Consider the following 23,295-nt stretch of genomic DNA (forward strand, 5'->3'; position numbering starts at 1 on the left):
ACAGCATGTCCATGCTTGCACAGTGTCCACCTGTGCCTTTCAAATCCTCCACAACACATCCAGTCCAGTGAGAATACACCAGCCCCCTCATTCCGCCCCCGCACACATGCTTGCTGCAGGAAGGATAGGGATATATCAGCCATTCCCCACAACTGCGCAGGTCAAGCTGCACTTTCTGAGCTACAGCACGAGGAAATTTAAGATGAAAAACAGGCAAATTAAAAGGGCCTGCCTTTAAGACAAACAGGATATGTAGCCAGGGAGAAAGCAAGGCTCATTGTAGATGTTATTTCCCACTCAACAAAACACATTTACAATATCACAAAGAGTCACACGCACGCAGACACACACACACACACACACACACACTTAGCCACTCACTACTAGCCTGCTTCAGCGTGTAGGAATTAAAACTGATTGTATTGATATGTATGTAAAAACAATTCAACTCAATTGGCATGAACAAAACGGCAGTTTACAGAAGATTCATATACATACTAGGCCTGTACCGAATGCCATTTTTTGAGCTTCAAAGCTTCGGTACTTATCAACAGCGAATATTTGATTACACCTTTTTTGTGGCAGCGATAGCCAGTGATTTTTCCTGTTTCTGTAACGTTACCGGGACTCTGACGCCAAGATACGGACAAACGAGTCTGATAGCTGGTAACGTAATTGTCCACCGCAGGGTGATGTCGGGTTTCTTGAATTAGACTCAACTTTTTGCTGACGGCATTCAAAATAAATGGAAATACCTGCGTTTTTGCCGGATTGTCTGACCAGTGACGACCGACGCAGTGTTTGTGAATGAATGCTCAGCCAGCGCCTCACTAGAGCGTTAGCGGTATGAACGGTCGTACAATGTTTACCTTTATCAAATCACCTGAAAACGACACCAGGCTGCTACAGTATAACCATACAGACCTCTACACAAATAAGACTGCTCGCATGTAACTTAACATTTCTCCGTTCTTGGCTGAGATGGACGAAATAGAGGGTTTTCACGACGCGTCATCAGACCCAAGTCGCCATGTTGGAGGTACTCCGCATCACAACAAAGCACAGGCACTGAAGTAGATCCCGAACGATGTCAAGGAAAATGGTTAATTATTGCCGTGTTTTAGGTTGTACCAATAGGTCAGACCAAGAAAAACATTTGGAATATTATCGACTTCCAAAAGTTATTAAAAACCAGGGAGAGGAATGCCAGAAGTTATCAGAGGAAAGGAGGCGCTTGTGGTTGGCAAAGCTCAACCAGGATCTACGAGGGAAAAATGTGTCTTGTTCGGTCTTTGAAATGAAAATAAACGATTGAGAGTCACTTGGCTACACCTTGAGTATCGCAATGATATCATACAGTTAAGGTTAGGTTGATTAAAGACGTTATTGCATTACTTACTCAGGCCTTCACAACATAACGGTCGTTAATGACTTGGTACTGCGTCTCCCTCACCCATCCACACACCATCTGGTTATAGGCCTCCAAACTTTTGTAGGATTTAAGGTCTTCCGCTGTGTATGGGCTCGGCGAGAAAACCAGGTAGTTGACTATATCGGGATATGCAACTGAAGGAAGAATCACCGGCCGCCATCGGTCCAAGAAGAGGGAGCCAACTTGTAGGGATCTGCACCGCCAGTAAACTGTAATTTCTCAAAATATCACGCCTTTTTTGTGATCTAAGTCCTTCCCTATATGCCTTTGCATCTTGGACGCGTTTTGATGAGCTTTTCTGTTGTTTAGATATAAAGTATTAAAGCATCCAAAGGGCACAATACTCCATTACTCCATTCAGTTGTTTACACCGAGTGCCTCCAACATGGCTGCGCATCCAGGTTACCGCCCAGAATGTGACGTCGGTGAAAACCCTCTATAGCGCTGCATAAAATAAGCCAGCGGCTAGCAGACATTTAGCTAAAGCTAGCTGCTTAATACCGACAAAACACCACAGTGAATTTCATCCTGTTACATGTTTAAAAAAAAAGAAAAAGAAAATCAAATACCTACCCATCGACCGAATATTCTAATATTTGGATCCAGCCCTAATACATACATAGGTGTTACATAGGTTCTATACTGTGCTGATGATTGCTAATACAATACACTACAAAACAATTACATTACACTCTGTAATTTATTTCTCAATCTTTTTTTCCAGTTTCAACTGGAAATTGTTTTGGTGTTGAGGGGAGGGGTTTGAGGGGAGGGGGCAAGGACAGCGCAATTTACATGACTGTCTCCCCAGATTACATATTCAACGTCAGTCTTGGACCCACTGCCTGCTCCGAAGCCAGGCATCACAAGGGCTTTGCAATTAATAATAATAATAATAATAATAATAATAATAATAATAATAATAATAATAATAATAATAATTAACTAGAACTGCAAGCAGTTATGACGGGGCCCAAGCCACCCACGGCAGTCGCCCTCGACGCCCGGGGGAACATGCGAAAGCGGAACCCGAAGCCGGGGGACGGGGAGGCAAACGTCGCTAAACATCGAGAGGCGCGAGCTGCGACGTCTGCGCTATGCCGCCGTTGAAAACGTAGCGGTCACCAGTTCACCTCCACGCATATACGGACTACCTTTAAGAATTCTCTACAATAAACAAACTTCTTAACCCCCCTGACCGCGGGAGACAGCAGAGAAAAATGAGAGTGACCGAGAGGGTGGAGGGGGGAGGCAGGTGTGGTGGTTGAAGGAGCAGGGGAGGTGGTCAAGTTGTTGCAAATGGCGTCATAGGCGCCGATTTATGTTTTCCTCCGTGGGTGCTTCATGGGAAATTAAGAATCAATGCCACCAACATAACCAATCACACTATGTCAGACTATCCACTTAGCACCAACTGCAATGTTTAATTGCACGGTATCGCCGCCTATGAATGGTGTTGATTTTGGATTGAAAAAGTGAGAGAAAAGAGTTGCATTTGTCCACTGTGAAGGTTTAGCAACTTTGTCAAGTGGGTTAAGTAGTTTGTTTATTGTAAAACACCAGGGGAGCACACAAAAGCAAAAACCAAAACGGTAGGAGGCAAACCTCAGTAAATATTGAGAAGTGTGAGCTGCAAGGTCTGTGGTACATTTCCATTGCAAATATCCCATTAACATTGAGTAAAAGGGCCAAAACTCGTCTACGTTGATTATAGCGCCCCCTAATGGCCGATCTTCGCCAAATTTGGTACAGAGCCTCAGAGCGGCATGCCGAAAACTACAAGTTTCGTGTTGATTGCATTTACTGTGGCAGAGATATTGCAATTGCAAATTCCCCATTTAAATGCTTTGAGTTATTGGCCAAAACAAATAAACGTTGCTTATAGCGTCCCCTAAAGGCCGATCTTTGCCAAATTTGGTAAAGAGCATCGCAGTGGGATGATGAACAACGATCTGAATTTATTTGCTGATAACATTTAATTTGGCCGAGATATGATATGATACGTGTGTGGTAGCTAGCTAGGAAAATTTGTTTGGTCGTCAAATGCGCAAACTTCAACGTAGCAAAATTCCTTGGGTAACTTTTGGTCACGTCCATCTGGAGATGCTACCTACCAGGTTTCATGCTGATCCGTCACACGGCCTACGACGAGTTCGAAAAGTTGGTTTTGCGCATTGTGCGATATTGCAGAAAGAAATTTAAGCGAAAATGGGCGTGGCCTATATGATGTGATTCAGCTTGATTCAAGGAACACGTGGATGTAAGTATTTTTTATGTGCGATGTGTAATGTGGGAGTTAAAGGCAAAAAAACATTATAGCGCCACCTAGTGGTCCACATGTGTAATTTTTGGTAGGTGTGGTCCATGACCCATTGTCTATCTAACCTGTAAATTTAAAGTTGTTCACATTAGTGTAAGTAGTAAATGTAGACGTGGGTCCCATAGGCCACGCCCACTTTGACCCCTCAGTACCCCACTTTAGGGTTGGCCTCAGGAGTGGCCCTAGATGTTACCCATCAAATTTTGTAAAAATCAGATTAGCGGTTCATGAGATATAAACTTTTTGTACTTGTAGCGCCCCCTAGTGTCCAATTTTTGTAAAACGGGTGAGTGACCTTCAGAGGGTCATGTTAAACAAGAATCTAAAGTTTGGCGTTGATGGCATTTATTTTGGCTGAGACATGGAAAAGTTGGTGTTTTCATAGTTAGCTACACAAATTTGTTTGTGTGTAATATGCGCAATTTTTATCCTATCAAAATTATTTTTATTAACTTTTTGTCGGGCCCATCTGGAGATGCTACAGGCCAAATTTCGTGCCGATCGGTCGCACGGTCTAGGAGGAGTTCGAAAAAGTAGGTTTTTGATAAATCGCGATTTTTCACGCATAAAAGTTTAGGCGGAAATGGGCGTGGCCTATATCACGTGATTCAGTTGGATCCAGGGAACGCGTGGATGTATGGTTTTTGAATGTCCGGTGTACGGTGTGGGAGTTATAGGGCCAAACGCGTTTTTTCGGCTATAGCGCCACCTAGTGGTGGAAGTGGGTCTATTTTTGCGCCTGAGGTCCTTGCGGAGTTTGGGACCATTACTGAAAATGCCAACCCCCCACCATGTACGTTTAGGCTGTAGTCGGAGTTTTAGGCGGGGAAGAATAATGGAAAACTAGAACTGCAAGCAGTTATGACGGGGCCCAAGCCACCCACGCCAGTCGCCCCCGACGCCCCGGGGGAGCGCGCGAAAGCGGAACCCGAAGCTGGGCGGCGGGGAGGCAAACGTCGCTAAATATCGAGAGGTGCGAGCCGCGACGTCTGCGGTACGTCGCCGTTGCAAACGTAGCGGTCAACAGTTCACCTCCAAGCGTGTACGGACCACCTTTAAGAATGCTCTACAACAAACAAACTTCTTAACCCCCTAACCGCAGGAGACAGCAGAGAGAAATGAGAGAGTGACCGAGAGAGTGGAGGGGGGAGGCAGGTGTGGTGGTTGAAGGAGCAGGGGAGGTGGTCAAGTTGTTGCAAATGGCGTCATAGGCGCCGATTTGTGTTTTCCTCCGTGGGTGCTTCGTAGGAAATTAAGCATCAATGACACCGACATAACCAATCACGCTATGACAGACGCTCCACTTAGCACCAACTGCAATGTTTAATTGCACGGTATCGCCGCCTATGAATGGTGTTGATTTTGGATTGAAAAAGTGAGAGAAAAGAGTTGAATTTATCCACTGAAGGTTGTAGAAACTTTGTCAGGTGGGTTAAGAAGTTTGTTTATTGTAAAAAACCAAAGGAGCACGCAAAAGTGAAAACCAAAACCGGTAGGAGGCAAACATCAGTAAATATTGAGAAGTGTGAGCTGCAAGGTCTGTGGTATATTTCCATTGCAAATATCCCATTAAAATTGAGTAAAAGGGCCAAAACTGGTCTACGTTGATTATAGCACCCCCTAATGGCCGATCTTCGCCAAATTTGGTACAGCGCCTCAGAGCCTCATGCCGATCGAGCACCACAAGTTTCGCGGTGATTGCTTTTACCGTGGCAGAGATATTGCATATGCAAATTTCCCATTTAAATGCATTGAGTCATTGGCCAAAACAAATAAACGTTGCTTATAGCGCCCCCTAAAGGCCGATCTTCGCCAAATTTGGTAAAGAGCATCATAGTAGCATGTTGAACAAGGATCCCAAGTCCCTTGCTGATAACTTTTAATTTGGCCGAGATATGATATGATACGTGTGTGGTAGTTAGCTATGAAAATTTGTTTGGTCGTCAAATGCGCATACTTTAACGTGGCAAAATTCCTTGAGTAACTTTTGGTCAGGTCCATCTGGAGATGCTACCTACCAGGTTTCGAGGTGATCCGTCGCACGGCCTAGGACGAGTTCGAAAAAGTTGGTTTTGCGCATTGCGCGATATATATATGGTTTTCTAATGTGCGATGTGTAATGTGGGAGTTAAAGGCAAAAAACCATTATAGCGCCACCTAGTGGTCCACATGTGTAATTTTTGGTAGGTGTGGTCCATTACCCATTGTCTATCTACCCTGTAAATTTAAAGTTGTTCACATTAGTGTAAGTGGTGAATCTAGACTTGGGTCCCATTGGCCACGCCCACTTTGACCCCTCAGTACGCAACTCTAGACATGGCCTCAGGAGTGTCCCTAGATGGTAACCATCAAATTTTGAAAAAATCGGATGAGCAGTTCACGAGATATAAACCTTTTGTACTTGTAGCGCCCCCTAGTGGCCAATTTTTGTAAAACGTGTGGGTGACCTTCAGAGGGTCATGGCAAACAATAATCGAAAGTTTGGCATTGATAGCATTTATTTTGGCCGAGATATGGCAAAGTTGGTGTTTTCATAGTTAGCTACACAAATTTGTTTGTGTGTAATATGCGCAATTTTTGTCCTATCAAAATTCTTTTTATTAACTTTTTGTTCGGCCCATCTGGAGATGCTACCTGCCAAATTTCGTGCCGATTGGTCGCACGGTCTAGGAGGAGTTCGAAAAAGTAGGTTTTTGATAAATCTCGATTTTTCACGCATAAAGGTTTAGGCGGAAATGGGCGTGGCCTATATCACGTGATTCAGTTGGATCCAGGGAACGCGTGGATATATGGATTTTTAATGTCCGGTGTACGGTGTGGGAGTTATAGGGCCAAACGCGTTTTTTCTGCTATAGCGCCACCTAGTGGTGGAAGTAGGTCTATTTTTGCGCCTGAGGTCCTTGCGGAGTTTGGGACCATTCTTGAAAATGCCAACCCCCCACCATGTACGGTTTAGGCTGTAGTCGGAGTTTTAGGCGGAGAAGAAAAATAAAAATCTTTAGAAAAACAATAGGGTTCTACAGCCCTGCAGTATGAACGGCATAGCTTTGCTATTGCCCGTTCTTACAGACTCGGGCTTGGACCCCTAAAAATAATGTCTGATTAATCAGTAGAAAAACAATAGGGTTCTACAGCCCTGCTGTATGAACGGCATAGCTTTGCTATTGCCTGTTCTTACAGACTCGGGCTTGGACCCCTAATTACATTAATATAGCGCTTTATCATAGACACTCAAAGCACTTCTGGGGGGGCTACTCTCTGCCACCACCAGTGTGTGTAGTACCCACCTGGGTGATGCACGGTAGCCTTACGACGCCAGACGCTCACCACAAATCAGCTCAGTAGAGAGCCTCCGGAACATGTTTTTTAGTGGTGGGGGAAATCAGAGCACCTGGAAAAAACCCATGCATACAGGGGGAGAACATGCAAACTCCACACAGAAAGGCCTGGGACGACCAGGGTTTGAACGCGGTACCTTCTTGCTGTGAGGCCACAGTGCTAACCATTGACCTCCATGCTGCTAGTTTCGCATTGCCAGACCTTCCTCAACAGTGCTGCGGAGGAGGGTCTGGCTAGTCCACACAGCAGCATTCCCGGATTAGAGAAAAACGTGCTCTGGTTCATTAACATTTCTTTAAGCCAATCACAATCATCATGGGCGGCACTAAGCTCGGAACGGAGCATTGGTGCCACTGCAAAATAGCCTCGGGAAGGAACTTGTTTTGGTGGAACATGTGTTCGTTCAAAACTTGTTTTAGTCGTGCAACATAAAACTCAGATTGGACAGATAGTCTAGCTAGCTGTCTGGATTTAACCTGCAGAGATCTGAGGAGCAGTTAACCATAGTCCTTATAAATAACCTTGAGTTTAAAATTCCAACACAAAGAAAGCGGAAGGAAGCGCAAGAAAACGGAAGGAAGCGCAAGGAAGCGGAAATCGGACGAAAAGACATGCATCCAGCGGAATTTCCAGGCGGCACCGGAGCAATCCCAGAAGTGGAACGTCGTGGATATAGACTACCGTGCTGCTAATTAATTGAAAAATATAACTACACGGCACGGCGACGCACGTCTCTCGGCCGTGGCTTGGTAGCGTTGCATTTCCCCCGACTCATTTCCTGGTTGTCCTTCTCCATAAATAACATGAAATCAAGGAGAGAGTTAACTTTTCCTGCTACAGATTTCCCATCGTGGTCAGAGAGAACAGGGGAGACACTTTGTTTCTCTCGCTATGACTCTAGAGTCGCTACTCGCTCCAAAGCTAATCACCTTCACTCTCTCACTTTCTCCCTCGCTCTATCACCCACTCCACACACATACAGACACGCCAGCTCGACGCACAAGTATAAACTTCAGGCCACTTATGTAGGCTACGGCGAAAGCTCTGTGTGGAGCCTCCGCAGAACCATAAAACAGCTTCAACGGTGGGGAGGCAAACGTCAGGAAATATCGAGAGTTCGAAAAGTTAATGTTTTCGTAGCTAGCTACACAAATTTGTTTGTGCGTAATTTGCGCAATTTTTTGTGCAGATCGGTCACACGGTCTAGGAGGAGTTCGAAAAAGTAGGTTTATGATAAAACGTGATTTTTCGCACATAATATACGATATGTGGAAATGTACTCGTTAGCTTTTGGTGACACAATATATTGCAATTGCTAATTTTTAGGGGTCCAAGCCCGAGTCTGTAAGAACGGGCAATAGCAAAGCTATGCCGTTCATACAGCAGGACTGTAGAACCCTATTGTTTTTCTACTGATTTTTCTTCTTCTTCTTCTTCTTCTTCTTCATTATTATTCTTCTCCGCCTAAAACTCCGACTACAGCCTAAACCGTACATGGTGGGGGGGTTGCCGTTTTCAGGACTGGTCCCAAACTCCGCAAGGACCTCAGGCGCAAAAATTGACCCACTTCCACCACTAGGTGGCGCTATAGCAGAAAAAACGCGTTTGGCCCTATAACTCCCACACCGTACACCTCACATTTAAAAACCGTATATCCATGTGTTCCCTGGATCCAACTGAATCACGTGATATAGGCCACGCCCATTTCCGCCTAGACTTTTATGCGTGAAAAATCGAACTCCTCCTAGACCGTGCGACCGATCTGCACGAAACTTGGACCGTAGCATCTCCAGACCGACCTGACAAAAAGTTAATAAAAAGAATTTTTATAGCATAAAAATTGCGCATATTACGCACGAACAAATTTGTGTAGCTAACTATGAAAACACCAACTTTGCCATATCTCAGCCAAAATAAAGGCTATCAACGCCAAACTTTAGATTCGTGTTTGCCATGACCCTCTGGAGGTGCCCCACGCGTTTTACGAAGATTGGTCACTAGGGGGCGCTACAAGTACAAAAAGTTTATATCTCATGAACGGCTCATCCGATTTTTACAAAATTTGATGGGCACCATCTAGGGACACTCCTGAGGCCATGTCTAGAGTGGGGTACTGAGGGGTCAAAGTGGGCGTGGCCTATGGGACCCAAGTCTAGATTCACCACTTACACTAATGTGAACAACTTTAAATTTACAGGGTAGATAGACAATGGGTCATGGACCACACCTACCAAAAATTACACATGTGGACCACTAGGTGGCGCTATAATGTTTTTTTGCCTTTAACTCCCACATTACACATCCCACATTAAAAACCCATACATCCACGTGTTCGTTGAATCAAGCTAATCACATGATATAGGCCACGCCCATTTTTGCTTAAAATCTTTTTCGCAATATCGCGCAATGCGCAAAACCAACTTTTTCGAACTCGTCCTAGGCCGTGCGACGGATCAGCTCGAAACCTGGTAGGTAGCATCTCCAGATGGACCTGACCAAAAGTTACTCAAGGAATTTTGCCACGTTAAAGTATGCGCATTTGACGACCAAACAAATTTTCATAGCTAGCTACCGCACACGTATCATATCATATCTGGGCCAAATTAAATGTTATCAGCAAGAAACTTCAGGTCATTGTTCAACATGCCACTCTGATGCTCTGTACCAAATTTGGCGAAGATCGGCCTTCAGGGGGCGCTATAAGCAACCTTTATTTGTGTTGGCCAATAACTCAATGCTTTTGAATGGGGAATTTGCAACTGCAATATCTCTGCCACAGTACATGCAATCAACACGAAACTTGTGGTGCTTGTTCAGCATGCGGCTCTGAGGCTCAGTACCAAATATGGCGAAGATCGGCCATTAGGGGGCGCTATGATCAACGTATACATGTTTTGGCCCTTTTACTCAATTTTAATGGGATATTTGTAATGGAAATATACCACAGACCTTGCAGCTCACACTTCTCAATATTTACTTATGTTTGCCTCTTACCGTTAGGTTTTGGTTTTTACTTTTGCTTGCTCCTTTGGTTTTTTACAATAAAACAAACTTCTTAACCCACCTGACAAAGTTTCTACAACCTTCACAGTGGACAAATTCAACTCTTTTCTCTCACTTTTTAAATCTAATATCAACACCATTCATAGGCGGCGATACCGTGCAATTAAACATTGCAGTTGGTGCTAAGTGGAGCGTCTGTCATAGCGTGATTGGTTATGTCGGTGGCATTGATGCTTAATTTCCCACAAAGCACCCACGGAGGAAAACATAAATCGGCGCCTATGACGCCATTTGCAACAACTTGACCACCTCCCCTGCTCCTTCAACAACCACACCTGCCTCCCCCCTCCACCCTCTCGGTCACTCTCTCATTTCTCTCCGCTGTCTCCCGCGGTCAGGGGGGTTAAGAAGTTTGTTTATTGTATAGAATTCTTAAAGGTAGTCCGTATATGCGTGGAGGTGAACTGTTGACCGCTACGTTTGCAACAGCGACGTACCGCAGACGTCGCGGCTCGCGCCTCTCGATGTTTATCGACGTTTGCCTCCCCGCCGCTCGGCTTCGGGTTCCGCTTTCGCGCATTCCCCCGGGCGTCGGGGGCGACTGGCATCGGAGGCTTGGACCCCGTCATAACTGCTTGCAGTTCTAGTTCTAATTGAAAATAAAGAGTATATTCATTTTGACATAGAAATGAATGTTAACATTTTTGTCGATCGCTCCGCCTCTGTCATCTCGTCTGCTTTCTGTGTCGGAGACAGGGACTCAGGCAGCGTCTCCACACGCACGCACGCCGAATGAGAGAGGAGAGCCAATTAACGTTTGTATGTCAACTTTGTTTAAAAACAGTGGCAGCGAAAGAGGCAACATAACTAACCTAAAATCTCACCTAAAATATAACCATCCCACCCAGTTTTCAACCTGGGAACAACAACCGCAGCTGGAGGTGGAGAGGGGTCTTCCAGACAGTTATCTGTTACAAATGCTTTTTCCCGGCAGTGCAAATATAAACGTGACAGCATGAAATAGCGCACGCTCACAGATTGCACAACTCGCTATATAGCCAAAGAGATGCAGCCATTAAACAAGGTCGAAAAACTAGCATTTAAAAATATGCTGCAAACTTTTGACGAACAGTACGAATTGCCAAAGAAAACATACATCTCCCAAACTGCCATTCCATCTTTGTACAACAAAATAAAAGACGACATTCTGAAGGAGATAAAAGACATCTCCCTTTACTCTGCCACTACAGCACTTTCTGTTAACAAAGGTGTATTTATTATTTATTTAGGATATTTTTTTTGACATTCCGATTCCAATGTCTAAATATTCTTAAGAATTAAACGTTCTTTGATCTTGGAAAGAGTGTGCTTGCATTATTTTGCTATAATATTATATTGTCATATTGTCATTATGTAATCAGTGGCATAAAATGGTCTTAAAATGACAATAATATCGTTTATTGCAATTAATTTTGGGACAATATATCGCACAACAAAAAGGAGTTATTGTGACAGCCCATCCTTAGGAAAACAATAGGGTTCCACAGCCCTGCTGTGTGAACTGCGTAGCTTTGCTACCGCGGTTCCCAGCCCCCTCTGGCTTTGACCCCTAATTATGCTTTTTCCCATAATCGAGCAGCCCTAGGCATCACCACACAACTACCATATGGTAATGTCTTCAATGAGTACACCTGGAACTCCCAAACGGCAAGTTAAGTCTGTTTCTCTCTGCCGTTGTTTTTTGACATTGAACCAGGCTGGTTAAAGTTAACTGACATTATGCTGGTCTGCTGAAACAAGCACTAACTTTAGCTAACGTTCATTTTAGGTAAGCTATCGTAGCTAACTTAAGGCTCTATTCGAAAAAGCAGAGAGAAACAGGTTAACTTGTGAAAGCCATTGCTGTAGATAGAGATGCCCCAATCTTGTTTTTAGCCTCCGATACAGATTTTTGATAATCAATGAGCAAAGTAAAGTATTGGCCAGTTTGCCTGTTGGTAGTGTATTGGGACTCCACCAGGCGGTGTAACTGGATATATAATGGTGTGTCACTCTTTAGTAAACCTATGAATTAGAATCACAGTTCAGTCTTGTTTCTTATACTAAAATGTGGCGGTCAATATTGATGTTGTGGCGAGCCGCCACAAGTAAATCAATGTATGGGAAACACTCCATACAACAGGTTAACAAGATTGTAGTGCGATAATGTGGACTTTAGCAGAGGTATTTCAAATCAAAACTTATTTGTTTATCCATGGTGTGTGTGTGTGTGTGTGTGTGTGTGTGTGTGTGTGTGTGTGTGTGTGTGTGTGTGTGTATATATATATATATATATATATATAGACTTCAGCGCGAGACTACAGCTAGCATCATTTGGCCCGTTTCCATGTAGTTACATAGTCACTGATATGGTCATAACCACTACAGTGCTCAATTACCTATTTTTGAGGGGGAATAAACTTTTTCGTCACGAAGGCATGACCTGTCCTCTGGAGGACATAGCCAGACCACCGGGCGCTCACTGGATTGTTTTCGGGAGCGGGAGGCGACAAAGGCAGGGAGAAATCAGAAGGATCCCGGTCCTACCACACAGATTGACAATACCAAGCCTCCTACTCACCAACACCAGATCGATCACAAACAAAACGGATGAGCTACAAATACACACAGAACTGTTGCGTGATGATTATCACAGAATAAGCCTGGCTGAACACACGGCAGCTAGCAGCTCTAGCAGCTAGCAGGGTGAGCTAGCTACCAGCAGGATAGAGACAGGGTAGGTGAATTTAAATAATGTCTGAGTTGAAAACGCATCTTGTTGTCACGTAAGGGCCCTGTTCATGTTGCACAGACATTTTAATTGCATTTTGTGTCTGTTAAGAGGCACAAAGGCACTCTAAAACTTGGCCCGACAACTGCCGTTTTAGCTATGTAGAAGCTCGTAGACGTAGCTGCAGCTGCAGCTACTCCTTGTTGACTGCACTGATTCGGCTCGTTTTTTTTTTTTTGTTTTCAATCGACTGTACTCGCATATTTATAGTGATCAGGATTAACATAAATAATTGGCCGGAATTCTCCTTTAAAAAAGGAACACACCGACTTATTGGGACTTTGTCTTATTCACCGTATCCCCCAGAGTTAGATAGGTCCATACATACCCTTCTCATCTCTGTGCGTGTCATAACTCTGTCTGACGCACTCATCGCTAGCCTAGCTTAGCACAGATCCTGGAGGTAACCGGCTCCATCTAGCCTACTGCTCCCAATAAGTGACAAAATAACGCCAACATTTTTACATTACATTTACATGTTGTGTGTGATTTGCATCGTGTGATACTTCTGCTACTTGGGCGGAGTGATTTGCTTGCAGCACCTGAGAAAACCCATGGTGAGGAGCAGAGTGTAACAACGGTGCTTTTCAGGTGTTGCGCTAATCACTCCGCCCAAGTAGCAGTGCTTCGCTTTCTGAGAATATAGTTCCCAGTATGTATACGGTTAGAAGATAGCTGTGTCTCATGTGACCTTGTTATTTGTACACGCATGTAAACATGTAAATAGGAAAATGTTGGTGTTATTTTGTCACTTATTGGGAGCAGTAGGCTAGATGGAGCCTCCAGGATCTGTGCTAAGCTAGGCTAGCGGTGGGTGCGTCAGACAGAGTTACGACACGCACGGAGATGAGAAGGGTATGTATGGACTTATCTAACTCTGGGGGATACGGTGAATAAGCTAAAGTCCCAATAAGTTGGCGTGTTCCTTTAAAGTGCAAAGTTAGCTCTAGCAAGTTAACTGGCAGCTAAGAAATTGTACAATTGATTGTACAGCCTATTTTTCTTTTGTCATGCAAAAAAATTTCATAACTTTATTTTTAAAATATTATTTTAACGGTTTAACAGTATTAATTGGTCAAAATTGGATTAACCGGTTAAAAAGGCACTACAGGAATTATTGTTTTTGTTTTGTTTTAATTGTGTAGCATAATGGGACTACAACTGCATGTCTTTGCGCAACACTGTGTTGTACAATGGCAATAAATGAACCTTGATCTATGTTGTTAATATTACAATCTAATATGATTCACAATTGCTTCCATTGTCATGGTGACATAACAGTTTGAGCACAACCAAGGAGAGAAAAAAAAATTGCGTGCAAGCACTCACACAGCCAAAACAAAGTGCCCTATTTCAACAGCGCTTTAATCATAACGGTATACAAGTTGTCTTTCGGAAACTCTCTGAACCAGGCTTAATAAAACAATTATGTGGTGCAATGGAACTTTGGAAACTTCTTCTCACTATAGCAAAGCAATCACAGGCCTTGACCACAATTACAGCAGCCAACTGTTTATCCAACTGCTTACAAATATAAACAATTAAGCTTAGTCTGCACATGCTGGAGATGAGACTGGGATATATCGTCACTGGATAATGCTTGAACTCTAGCACCCATGTGGCTGTTGTCATTCTGAGTGGTTGAGTGTCCTGGGAACACAGTGTGGCCCGCCATTAACACAGCAATGTCCAGCTGCCTGCATGGACCGGGACCAGACGGGATGAGAGACACACAATGGAGAACAAAGGCCAACTAGGTGCTCTAAGAGGGGTGGGGGTGGGGAGGAGCAGTCGACAGCAGGGCCAGCATGACACAAAATCAATCATCTGTTTCAGGGCAAACAAGCCAACCACAGTCCGTTTGAGGCTCAGTAACCTAGGGGAGGAAAAAAGAAAGGACTAGCTTAACTACCTCTTTCTGATCTACTTCCGTTTCCTTTTTCCCTCTGAAGTCAAGCTAAAAGCAGGCTACTTCTATGGAATTAATTAATTAACCCTTATCATACATACCTAACCAGCCAAGCTAGAAGAAAATAACAGATATTGAAGTCAAAACCTAACCTAATCTGAGATTAACATGTTATATTTAAAAGGGCTTTAGAGGGAAAGACACTTAGTCTTCATAATGGCAGTATTCCCTGTAAGCAATGTCTACTCCAAAATGTGGAGAAGGATAGTTTTTTAAGTAGTAGTCTCACAGAGGCAAGAAGTCCCTAACAGCCATCTAGTTGTTAGATAAACTCATGCTCTGGCATAACATAAACCCTCTGTCTCTCACACGTGATCTCACTGCATAACAAACACATTTACATTTCCTCATTTGACCAACAGTCTTATTCAGAGCGACTTGAGGGCTTGCCCTGGCTCACCTTGCAATAACATTTGTAGCACAACATATAGGGGAGACAACTAGACAATGCAAGATGTCACACAAAGTAAAATCATTCAGGATTGGCAGACATTTTGAACTGTTGTAGGGCTTTAGTTGTCCCACATTCACGAAAGTGTGTGTGTGTACGATGGGCAAAACACAACAGCAATTTGCAAAGAACAACATTTCAGAAAACATAACCGCAAAAAAAAAAAAAAAAAAAAAAAAACACGACAGCATTTGGTGAGATTCAAACAGTAAAAGGTAGGTATGTATTGGACAATGATTCCTCATCGCTGATTGGATGCACTATCTGTCAAGTCTGCAGCAAACGGAAGAACTTATTTTTTGGGATTTCCAGCAGACTGGATGTCTTGTTGCACATTAGTGCCCTTCAGGGCCACTGTTAGGGGGTGGGGGGGGGAGACAAAAGCTCAAGGTGACAGAGCAAGGCCCTTATGAACTGGAAAAACCTGACACCAATCAATGGTTTCCTCTTTTTTTTAGCATGCTGCTGTTCATTACAAAACAAGACAGATGCGAGCAGGTTGGTGTAGAGTGGCTTGACTCTCATCATGGTTTTTTTTTTTATTCTGCCCTGCTGCTTATTTGTTCTCTCTCTTTCTCTGCCTGACAACACCCTCTGAGCAAACACACTTGGAAATGTGCTTGTATTGCAATCTTGGTTTCACCTCCCATAAAGTATTTAGTATTTTAATCAATCATTACTTGGTCTCCTTAGTTACATTAAGGAAAAGACACAGGACCAGGGGAAAGGAAAGACAGGAGGGTTAATGTGTTGAAGCCTAAAATGTCTGAGATTTTTTTCAGAAAAGTCAAGTAAATAAAGAAAACATAAGAGTGCAATAAAAAATATAATAGTAACAAAAAAAAGATCAGAACAGAGAGAGAGAGAGAGAGAGAGAGAGAGAGAGAGAGAGAGAGAGAGAGAGAGAGATGATTACATAGATTGCCTGCCTCACCCCCCTTTTGGCCTTGTTTTTCCCCCAGCCTCCTCCTCCATTATTCTCCCAAGAAGCATTGCTTCTTGGCATGAAACAGAATTAACCAGCACAGCCCTCTGCAACACCACTCCACCAACGCAGAGGAAATGCTGTGCCTGATTGGAGCAGCTCCAGAGCTCCTGCACCAATGGGAATGCACTGATAAGGCAGGCGTCAGAGCGACTTGTTTTTAACCCCGTTGTGCAAGACGGCAAGCCACACAACACACAGCAGCTGCAGAGGGGAAGATACAGAGAGGGGAAAGTAGATGGACTGGTGCTATATTTGTCCATATCAGAATCAGAAAAGCTTTATTGCCAAGTACGTTTTTTACACATACAAGGAATTTGTTTTGGTGTTGTAGGTGCATGTCACACATGCATATCTACATGATATACATTTTAAAAGCGTTACTTTTCTTATGCTAAAGGTATACACACATACAGGTGTGACTTAACAGCTGAATATTTTTATACAAGAAACAGGACTTGATTTGTCTTCAAGAAACAAGAAAGCTTCAGTTGCTATACGCTAATAAAATAGAGTGTGGTCAAACTACAATAAATTCAGAGAGAAAATGCACATGGTTGCTTATCACTTATGTGAATTTAATATTTTTGCTTTCATAGGAGGTGTAGATCCACAATACTGGCTTAGTTGACTTGGTCACACACACTGAACCTTATTAACATATCAATAGCTACACCTGCCCTCCATGTAATGATGCAGTGTCATCAGCATGCAAATGGAAACTAAAAAAGACAGGGTTCCCCCCTATTCCTATTCCTCACAGCACCCCCCTGCTCCCTCTTATCCAACTGCCTGCATTGAGACAGAATCCTGTCTTCTTTTGGAAATGTGCCAATATCATGCTTCACTCCATCTTAAAACACAGCGCTCACACATTTTTATTATGTTTTCAAGGGCATGTCACCTAACATTTAAATTTCTTAGTTTGTGACCACTCTGTAAATGTGAATAAAAATGAGACAGAGGTATTTCCTTTAGGGCTGCTGCTATCGATTATTTTAGTAATCGAGTATTCTACAGATTATTCCATTGATTAATCAGATAAGAAATACTTTTGTTTTATTGAAGAGCAATAATACACAATAGTTTGGTTTAATTTTCGGAAAAAGCAACATTTTTATTGCCTACATTGCTTACAATATCATCTCTCAAAAAAACTAAATATTAAGTGCATTTAAGTGCCATATTACATTGTTTTTAAAGAAAACATTTTCTGAAATGCAATAACCTCAAACTAAGGCATACATTAAACATACATAAACATTACTTTAAATTGTGCAACTTAACTTTCAGAACTACAAGTTTCAACCTGAGACTGATCTGTATATAGGCCTATACGTAAATATTAGTTATACTCAACCTATTTTTATTTATATATTTGATTACAATGCCACACAGCTCTGTTACACTTATGCTAGTAGATCGTTGATCAGCTGTTTCTCCGTGAAGAGAGAGTGAGAGAAAATGGTGTGCAACAATCAGCTGTTTTTCCGAAGGAATAGTCAACAAGTCGGCTCTTTAGATCAAATTGTGGTCACCACTACGTATTTTCTTGTCTTTGTTTTTGGTAGTTGTTGTGTTTGGTGTAGTTTTATCGTTCATACGACTCTGTGATTTACTTTTGTTGGGTCCGCTTCATGGAATGGATGAGTTAGACTCAATGTTTTCTGTTGAGATGCACTGACGTTGGTGCTATTATTGTGGTAAGCTAGTTCGATTTTGCAGTAGACACACTGTACAGAGTTTACGTTTTAATTACGTTTGAACTGATTCCAAACTTTGGACACTTTCTGTCGTTTTCTCCAGCCTGTCTCTTCTCTTAGCCCCTTGCGCTTTTTCTTCATTTTGTAATCAGTCTGCATGGCATGTGTCGCAAGCAGTGTCAGCCCAGTGTGCAACAGTAATAATCCTCCGTGCAGAAACACCGTGAGCGATACAACTTTGGTAACATTAATTAAACGAAGCTTCGAGGCAAATGATTTTGCATCAAGGATTTTTAGTAATCAAATTATTCAAGTTACTCAAGGAATCGTTTCAGCCCTGATTTCCTTAGTAAACAAAAAACTAGGCCTTGCATGTCTGCGCATTCCTCAGATCCCCAATGTTTCAGAGGCACATATTGGGACAGCAGGGCCCATCCTGCAGACAGCTCCAAACACTAACACAGCTCTACTCTTGAAGGCAGTCCTCTTTAACCAATTGTTTTAACTCAACACCCCCAACACACGTATCTCACTCCAACACATAATCTGAAGGTGCTTGAGAGGCGTGGAAAACCAACATGGCGAGTCAGTTCCCGACAGAGCAGCAACCAGCAGCCAAGCAGTTCATTCTAAGCTTTCCCAGGGTGGCAGGGTGAGTTAATAAGGCACGTCAGGGTCAGGGGAAGTGCTGGAGGGGCTCATGTTTCCAATGATTCTGAGAGGCCAGGTTTGCATGCTGCAGCCCACACAGTCTATTAAAAGATGTAAAACATATTCAGAGAATGTCAGTCGCAACCAATGAAACCAAGGCTCAGCACACTGCAATCAGGCTTCCCAACAGGCATCAAGATCAATACCAATACTTGGTACTGGCACCCCCAGCAGAGCATAGTAATCTTTGTACTCATGAAGCAAGGTTGACAACAGCTCAGAAAAACACACTGTTACTTGAAGCCCTAAATACATTTTTCAATCTCATATCAGTTTATTAAGTTTATTTTTAACTATCGGTTTAACTATTGGTTCGAATGTGCTTGATTAGAGAGCACACTACTTTTAGTGAGCAACCAAGCACCAAATATGATTCACCCTGACACCAGATGTTGTAATATTAAAGTATTCAATCCAATTCAAGAATTTTTTTTTGACTGAGGAGAAAGAGTAATATATCTTAAGTATGGCCATCTTGAGTTATGACAGGTAAGACAAAAATGCTCACTGCAGAGAGGTAGTTACACATTCATTGATCTAACCATGTCCGATAACGTCTTTCTATTTGCTTTCTGTGTCCACTGCTCCGAACTACTGGCGCAGCACAATGCGAGGCTACGTGGTGTAGCTTAAAGGAGCACAGCTATTCAGGCGACGGTAAGGGCAGCCATTAGTGCTCGGAAAACGGGTCCTGACAAATATAAAACATCGACAAAAACATACTGCAAGCTAGCAAAGGCACTATTTAATCTCTTAGCAGCATTCCTTGTCAACTGTGGTTTTCGCTAGATCACAGTTCTAAATGTGTTTTATTTGACCTAAAATGATTATCAACTGCACTGAAAATGACAAGGCGTAGCTGAAACTTAAAAAAAGGTCTTTATTCATGAAATCAACCCAATAGAGGTAAATATGAAATTGTAGCGCTCTCCCATAATTTAGAAAAGATCCGAATTAACGTTACCAAACCACGCAACGGTCTTAAAAAACATAACAGCTGAGGTCTCTCACTTAGTCGAAACTTGTGATTGCTGCATTCCGACTCAACAATGCTGCTTGCACTAAGTCACACGTTGAAATAAAAATGGAGGCTAAAAAAGGAAACAAGAGCTCCCCTCTAACATGCCACCCATTCCTCTCAACCGCCACCGAGGCTGGGGGTTGGTAGGTGGGGGAGGTGAAGAAGAGCAAGTCACTACCCAACAGATCTGGATTTCTGATTGCTGAATTCCACACACACGGAAAAAACAACAAGCACAAATAGAGAAAACACAACCGAGCTTTCAGCTTGATTCACACGACTAAGCGAATGTTGCCAAAGACAAATGCATTAACATTATGCAGCCAAACACCATCATGATGCAGACACCATATTTTTTTTTTATAAAACCAAACGTATTAGTAGCTACTTATTAGTAGTAGAAATGTACTGCAGTAATTACTTCAACTTACAAACGTGTCTTTAGGTGTATGTATAGCTAAAGGTTCACAGAGTTTGTGCTTTAGAGTAATGTTACTGGTTCAAAATAAGTACACAATCAACTGGAAAACATCCAAAAAGTTAGCTAAAATGCTACTATAGCATTTGTTGCCTGTGGCTAACGTTAACCAATACAGCAGCTGGTTGCTTAGCTAACATGAGTCGCCAATAATGATCAAATTGCAAGTTGTGTCATGTGTAACTTTAAAAACATTCGACAGTTTCGTGGTCCCATAACAACATGTAACCCTTTGCTGTCAAAAGAACAACGCCAGGGTTGGTTTTAACAAGTGCACATTAACAACGTTACCTTACGCGGTCTGGTTCTGAACTTCCTTACCTTAAGAGATGGGATCTATGTCTACATTATTCTACTCTCAATTCAGCATAACAACAACAACTATGCAACAAACGCGAATGGAGTAGATATGTGCTGCTGGAGTTGTTTTGACTGTGTTACGTTAGTGGTATGTTAATAAGCCTCTGCGGAAACACATTATCGAAATGATAATGATTTATGTATTAATACAAACGACAAATGTTTAATTCAGTGGACTCAGGGCTAACATAATATCTCTAAGGGTAATGTCACGTTAATAACGATAGCAAAAGGTGGTATGAAAACTGATAAACTGAACTAAAGGCACCCCTAATGAACTAATACACGAGTCAAACTCTTGAAAACTTGCAGAATGGTGTTGAGAGCTTTTGGGACATGGTTGCTTAAAATACTGCTATGACATTGGCCATTATAAAATTAGTAATGTGGTGGATTCCCAGACTAACAAGCTAGCTATCAAAACAACACGAGGAGCTGATCAAAAAGTCATGGAAGATCCGTCCAGACACAGCTAAGAGCAGCCCTGCAAGGCTGACCATCAACACGGGAGGCTTTTTAGCCAGCCAAGCAAAAAAGACTTAAAAGTGGAATAGTGAGGGCAACCAACTTGTTCTAATAAACTTAAGTGGACGCTTTAGCCAAGTTGGTAAGCTTTATGGCTATGTTTGGTTGACTACTTGATCAGTAAATGTATATTATATTTATGTTACTGCCCCCATTTATAGAAGGTGATATTCACAATTAACACATATTTAAAGTACTCACCTAAAGAGGCATTCCAAACTTCAGCAAACGAGGCAAATGCATGTACAATGTGAGGTCCTTAGAGTATCCCAACATCAAATCCAACCAGACCAGTAGGCCTAAAGGTAGGCCTCGGAGTCTCCTGTATCCTTTGCCCTTAAAAGTAGCTCCCTCTCCAGGGGTAGGACTCAAACTTCTCAGTGTCTCCCACGCATAGGCGGAAAGTTAAATCCCCTGTCCTGTTCAGGTGCACTGCATCCATTGAATGTCTATTATAGATCCCCGGTGGATAATGTTTTTTAGTGTATTATATATATATATATATACAGTCGCTATTTTTAATGGGGTATATGCTGCTGTATGTGATACAGGGCTCTGATTCTGTCTCGGGTCCTTACGTTCGCAGAGGCGCCCATCCCCCTCCTCCTCACCGGCATCGACCGCGGGTCCCAGCGAAACTGACACACAACCACGCCACGGGGTTTCCCTGGCGACAGTGCAGGGGCTCTCTCCTTGGGCGGCCCTTGCTGCGATATTCCGCCTCTCGCCAATGATTCGACAGCAATGTGTCAGTCATATTACACACGCGATATACGTGCAAGTCTTTGGTAAATTCCAGCGTCGATTTTTTTTCTCCGTGAACTACGTCAATCGGGGCGGGCACTGCTTTGAGGAGGTCTTTCCGGCTGCGAAATTTCAGTTCCATTTATGATGTGTGTGTACTGGTGGCGTACAAGGAGAGCAAGAGAGTGGCTGGATTCGGAAGATAATCTAACACCCAACAGAGGATCTTTACCTTCAGAATTTCGGAAAATGCTCGTTATTAAATTCAAATGCCATGGAATTGGGATTAATGTTTTTTATTTGAGGGTTATATTTATCTATTTCATGAGGAAGGAGCTATCATACAATTACATAGTAGCAAGCGTTAGCTACAACACGGGGTCTCCGGGGCCCAGTTCCAGGGACACCAGAGGCAGGGTTAGCCCACTGGGTCAGCCCCACCTACCGGTATGTCAGATGAATGGAGCGTGAGGCTTATAATATATCCATGGTATGAGGTGTCGCTCTCTGGTAGCATTTCGGAAGTGGTTGGACCTCTTTATATACAGTATATGGGTTGGACAGGGAAATTGACAACTGCTCCTGCTTTGCAAATACTTTTTAATGATCTATCAACTTCTGTTTTCGCTGCCGAAATCAGTCTATTCCCACACTCTGCAACAGACACTGAAAAAGTAACGGACACAATTTAAATACCCATCAGCAGCGGACCCAAATTTTTTTTGGGAGTTTACAAGAGGGACAGGCGAAAAAACGATCACGACCATGGCTTTGCCGTGATGTAATGCTAGTTATTGGCTTAGCTACCACGCACACTGGATTTACAAACAAAGCGGAGTCGTTATTTTCGCCAGATACAAGTAAAAAATAATTTTGACATATGGACGACTGCGATTTTTATAAACGAATAGTCACGGTTTCTTGTCCTGTCATGAGACTTGTGGGGTGGGGTGGGACTCTGATTGGCTGTGGTACTAAATGCCAACGTCATATGTTGCAGAGGTCTGATGAGCTATGGCTACGACATTAGACAGCGGAATAATAAAATTGTTGCGGCTGTGAGACTTCCATAATAGAACTCACTCAGTTTCATAAATCAGAATCAGGAAATCACGGTTAGGGTAGGCCGAACGAAGCAGTATACGGATGTAGTATACTCTAGGCTCCATATGTCATAGTGGCACAACTGTACGCTATACCTTGACATCAGAAATGACAGACCATCATAATGGTATGTAATTAATGTAGTAACCATGAGGTACGTAATATTAAATCAGTCAAGGTACACTTTTCAATGTATTTGAAATAGGTTTTAACACAAGCTAGCTCAGCTGATGGCAAAAATGTATCTTTAATAGTCGAATTATATAAAAGAACAAACTGCCCACAGCAGTAAGGTAGATATGAGTGAATTGACTTCTTTA

The 23,295-nt window shown here is 42.8% G+C and overlaps 1 protein-coding gene across 4 annotated transcripts in view; it reads right to left on the reverse strand.

Annotated features, from left to right (window-relative positions):
* The window catches only part of setd5 (SET domain containing 5), a 66,037-nt gene extending 44,232 nt beyond the window's left edge, over nucleotides 1-21,805 (reverse strand). For 3 of the 4 annotated variants that reach the window (XM_031277333.2, XM_031277329.2, XM_031277330.2), the window contains exon 1: nucleotides 21,329-21,805. The gene's annotated coding sequence lies outside the window, so the exon portion shown is untranslated. The remainder of the gene's footprint in view (nucleotides 1-21,328) is intronic. The other variant, XM_031277332.2, reaches the window with a different exon arrangement.
* Between the last annotated feature and the right edge of the window lie 1,490 nt (nucleotides 21,806-23,295).

This window comes from Sander lucioperca, chromosome 6 (assembly GCF_008315115.2).
Source record: "Sander lucioperca isolate FBNREF2018 chromosome 6, SLUC_FBN_1.2, whole genome shotgun sequence".
In the NCBI taxonomy this organism is placed as follows: domain Eukaryota; kingdom Metazoa; phylum Chordata; class Actinopteri; order Perciformes; family Percidae; genus Sander; species Sander lucioperca.